Raw genomic sequence first — 5,654 nt, forward strand, 5'->3', positions numbered from 1 at the left:
TTCGGAAAATTACATTTTCACTAACGCACACACATGCAGCCATCCGCGGTCCACTAGCCAGCAGCCAGGCATAATGCGATCGTGCAGTGAAATTGGCGAGAGAGCAAACGCGTGCGAGCAGCAACAACATAGTTGATATGCTGAGTAAATTACTTATGTGCAAAAGAGACAGCAGCTGTAGCGTTGGTTGTAGCACATTCAGGTGGGCCGCATGGGCTTTGGTAATGCCAAAAAGGAAAATAGTGCGGGCAGGTGTGGGTGGGCGGCTGGTTGACCGATCGGTCGCTAAGAAGGGTAGGGCAAGTGTAAGTGTATGTGAAGGCTGCCTGGCGAGTGTTATTGTTGGGCGCTATCATAAACATATCTTATGTGAAATATACACTTTTTATTTGAAACATTTTTGCTAACACATACATATACACACACTCTCTACCTAGTACGTGATGCAGCAGCAATCAATAGACAGCTGTTAGCAGTCAAAAGGCAGCAGGCAACAGGCAGCAGGCAATAGGCCATCAAGCAACAACTAACAACCACCACGCAGATGTTGGCAAGCCATCAGTGAGTGCGCGTATATGTGTGTGTGTGTACATATATAAAAATTATTTTGCCGGCGGTTGATGGTGTTGGCGGCTTGTTGTTGTGTTGTTGTTTGCCAAAGCCACTAGCTTTGGCTGTGATTCATTTTGTCGCCGCCGGGAGCGGCCTTTTGGTGTAGGCGAACGTTTGATTTTCAGCTGAAAAGTGTTTAGTGTGCGGTCGCTTGATTTTATTAAAATTCTTACATTGTATACTTGAATTTATAAATGCATTTGTGTGTACGCATGTATGTATGTATGTATTCTATTTTTTTGTGTGAATATTTTTGATGTTTTTGAATTTCATATATATTTCACGCATATTTTCTGTCGCTTTGTAAACGTTAGTGGTGTAAAATTCACGCCAGCGCTGGTGGGCGCAATATCGGTTTATTGCTCAATGGGTGGCTTCAGCTGTTAGCGTACACGGGGCGTATACGTAACATAAAGTCGTAGAACAAAAAATTCAAGTATAATTGCATATTCCTATCAACCACATACTTCTATTATGTGGTATATAAAGGCAGCACAAGACATGTAATAAATATATGAATACAAAGTACCATATAAACATACAAATTTATTTATGTACTTATGAATGTGTTTTCCTAGAAAGTGCCATACATTTTTGGCATGTAACTGTCAAATGTTCCTTGCGCGTAATTCAAGCGAAAATGTCCCAAAAATTGCATATATTCACATGCGCATACACACGCGCATATACGTATTTCTATGCATCTTAACATTTCTACATCCTGTCCATCTTTCCTTCTAACCCCCTAAACGTACGTCCAACTAACTGTCCGTCCACGAACTCGTTTGCCAAACTCGCATGCAATGAATGCTACAATGCTTTGCTATTTTAGCCCATTGCATTTCCTTACAATTCCTGTTTGGCTTTTGTGCGGGCCAACAGGCTGCTACTCTGCTGTTCAGCCATTGTTGTTCTTATTGCTAACGGGCAGTGGGCCAAGTTATGCTTGTGTCCCATACCACACACTTCCCTTCAACTGGCTATTCAGCAACAGCAAAAGATGCTCAATGCATTATACCTTATAGCTACAACAACAATTTCAGCTTATGCACCACCCAGCGCATACAAATATTCATATATTCATACATACTTACATCCACGGAATTACATTTATTTCAAGCAAATACTCGTAAATGTGTACTTGCATGTTGTAAATAGATTAAAATTTGATTTTATATTAAATAGCAAATGATGGCAGTCGCTAAATGCGCAATATGCATGAATTTGCACTTACCGCCGGGGATTGTGTTGAAATTTCGCATATTTGGCATATTTTGCTGAACATTGCTTTTGGTGTTGAATAATATGCATTCATGTGTAAGTATATACGTAAGTATGTATACGCGTATCTAAGCATTGCATTCTAATATTATATATTCAGAGCTTATTTTGAAAGCGCACTTACGATTTTAATATTTATAATCAGATATTATTATGAGCTGATCATTAATTACATAACCAGTATTTGAAATTTTATGAAAATTTGTTATTTTTTCACTGCAATGAAAAATGTAAAAATAATAGCAGGCATTTTTCACAATTCACATAGCTCATATAATATTTTGCTTAATTTGTGTATGTGTGTTAAGCCAATAATTAGCTTTGATTTCAATGAATTCGCATTAAAAATGCCAAAGCCATAAATTTAAACAAAACTGGTAACTTTGATATGCATTGTGAGAATTTATCTATATTTAGTGCTCACAAGGGCATCGAGAAAACCCGTATGAAAGCAGGATTTGTAAGTCAAGGCATGAGACGCAAGGGAATGTTAATGGTTAATGGTAGTAAAGGGTTAAGGTATGGGCCTTTAGCACTGCGACCATATTGATCTATTGTGCACCCTATGCTGTCTATTGTATGTTAAGTATGCTTATGAATTGTACCAGCTCCTTCTGAGGGAGTGATTGAAGGTCCTCATCTGTAAGCATGAACTTGTTTAAAAACCTTTTCCTTCGATGCGTCAACCCCGGACATTCGATGATGAGATGTTTTATACACTCCTCATCTTCGCAGAAAAATCTGCAGGTGCTGATGTTAGTTATGCCTAATTTATGTAAGTGTTTGTTGCAGGTCAAATTACCCGTGAGGGCGCCTGTGAGAGTGCGAATGCTCTTTTTGTTTAACGTGAGGGCCATGTTAGCTCTTTTAGCATTGAAGCTTAGGAACTTTTTGGAGTGTCTAAGACCCTCTACGTTGTTCCAATGCTGATTTAATAGAGTTCTGGCCCAGAATTTTACTTTTTGTTTTAGGCTGTTTTTGTTAAATCCAAACATGTGACTAGGTCTGATGAAATTTACATCTGCCACTTTTTTGGCTTGAAAGTCTGCCTTTTCGTTCCCGTCATATCCCTCATGTCCTGGTACCCAAATTAATGAGACATTGTTTTTGGATGCCAGGTTATTGAGTGCCTTGCGACATTCTAAGAGAGTTTTTGAGTTGTAGGCATAGCTATCTAAAGCTTTTAAAACTGATTGGCTATCCGAGGGTATTTTGATCTTTACTCTCTTGTTGTTTCTACGTTACATAATGTTTGCTGCTTCCATTATTGCGTATAATTCCGCTTGGAAGATGGTGGTGTCCCTGGTGAGAGTGAATGATTTGTGGATTCTGGGCCCCACTACTCCTGCTCCTACACCATAAGGTGTTTTTGAACCATCAGTGTACTATTTTTGTGAATCATCATTCATCCATTTTGGGTTTGTTTTCCACTCGATCCTCTCAGGAAAGGTAACTGTGTATCCTTTTGTGAAACAGAGGGTTGAGTCAATGTGGTCTGAAACATGAGCCATGCTTATGGTGTTTTTGATTTTATTTAGGATACTTAGGTGAGCGGTGAGGTTGCCTAATTTGAAATTTTTTTTCATGTGTAGCATGAGTGCTTGCGTAGCTGCTTCCTCTTGGATTGCTATATGAAGGGGGGGGGGGGGAGATTAAGGAGTGCTTCCATGCCAGCTGTTGGGGTAGTTCTCATAGCCCCTGTGATGCATAGGCAAGCAAGCCTTTGTACTTTTCCCAGTTTTGGTTATCGCTGTTTTTTTGGATAGATTTTCTCCACCATACTAGTGCCCCATACAGTATGATTGGTCTAACTATTTGGGTGTATATCCAGAGGGCCATACTAGGGCTGAGGCCCCAGGACCTGCCTAGTAATTGTTTGGTTGTCCACAAGGATTTCGTGTTTTTTTTTGTTATATTATTTATATGTGATTCCCAAGTGAATTTTTTATCTAAGGTTAAACCTAGATACTTGACCTCTTCCTTTAGTTCTATCACTGTTTCATTTATTTTCAATATAGGAAACTCCAACTTTCTTTTTCTTGTGAAGGGAATAATTGTGGTTTTGTTAGGGTTGATCGACATCCCCTCCTTTTTACACCATTCCCATGTTGCGTTCAAGGCATTTTTCATTAAGTCTGTTAGTGTCCTTTCATGGTTGCCTTTTATTATAATAGATATGTCATCTGCATAACCAATGGTTATAAATCCCTTATTGTTTAGGTGCTGCACCAAGTCATCAACTAGTAGGGACCATAGCAGTGGAGAAAGAACTTCTCCTTGCGGACGTGTTTCAGACGCAAGGGAAAGAACGATTAAAAGTTTGTGTACCCGGACTTCTCGAAAACATTCAACAAAGTCAGTCATTCTACATATTTTAATTTCCAAGTTACGTAGCCAGTTTCATTACATTTTTTTAAACTGGGTAGTATCGAACTTATCTCTCTGTATGTGCATTGTTATTGTTGCTTGTATTTGTTTTCATTCTCTTACTGCCTCATCTGGTGTTCTCCGGAGTAGCATCTCGCGCCCGCTGCTCTTTGTTATTTTTATTAACGAGCGAGCAAATAGCGAATCTATTTACTGAGCCTTAATTAAAGCACTGATGAAGTAGAACCTATTGGAAGCTCTTAGACCTTTGAAGTGTGAGGATCCATAAGGATGATCCATAAGAGGATCTCATAACACTAAGTACTTCCTAATTGTTTTGATACATAGTAGAAGGCTATTTCATTCTCTTTTTGTTTGATTTTATAAGTGCAGCATTTGACTCAATTTTCCCTCTTAAGTCCATTATTTTCATATATACATTTTCATATTTCCTCAAAAATGCCTTCGGAGTAATATTATTTTATTTCTAGAGCGAGTTAAAAGTAATGAGAGCTTTAAAAGAGGCGAACTCATTCTCAAATTCTTTGGCTCTTGAGTTTTCAAAATAAAACCATTAATGTGTCGCAAGTCACTTAAACACTGTTTCCCGAAGAATTTGTGCATAGACAAACTGTTGAGAATTAATCTGAGCATCTCCATGCTTTGAAAGGACTAATATTTTCCTGTTATTGGAGTTCTTACAGAAAAGGAAGAAGAAATGCCAGCCGTGCCTTTTCGAAGTTGGCGCAGAGACTAAGAACTAAGAAGAAAAATAATTCTGAGCTGCGAAAATGTGTAAATTTGTATTACTTTTATAGGAGGCCGTCATACTAAACGAAATAAAAATGTATGTGGAGCTTTCTATTTCTGCAAAATGTGGGCAGTTCTCCTACCTTTTATCACCGTAAATCAGGATCCGCCACCTTGACTTAACATGATCGATGGGACTCAGCAGGGGTACTTGAGGATTCAACGAGGAAGGTGAATAATTCTAAAGCTCGGCGCCACAACTAGCCTTTACTTTTGTCCAGAGTATGACGTCGATTCCAGTACCATCTAGTGATTTCTCGACATAGTTTAGACAGGTAGGGTCGATTTAAAAATCGCTCATTACTCTGTGAAAATCGTATTCTAGGGATCAAAATAAGAAACTTTGCCGAAGGAACCATACCTCTAAAACGAATTCTGATGTCCCCCAATTTGGGTCGAACGAAAAATCCCACTTTGACCCATTTAGAGTGCTCCAATCGAGTCCAAATGTATGACCGACCCCCACTAACTTTGGACGGCCGATCCACCCATGCCAGTGGCACACCCTCTGGAACTCCCCTGGGGGGTTCCCCATACAATCATTTCAAAATATCACCATTTTTGGCCTTTACATGAGAAAAGAA

This window comes from Anastrepha obliqua, chromosome 2, assembly GCF_027943255.1.
Source record: "Anastrepha obliqua isolate idAnaObli1 chromosome 2, idAnaObli1_1.0, whole genome shotgun sequence".
In the NCBI taxonomy this organism is placed as follows: Eukaryota; Metazoa; Arthropoda; class Insecta; order Diptera; family Tephritidae; genus Anastrepha; species Anastrepha obliqua.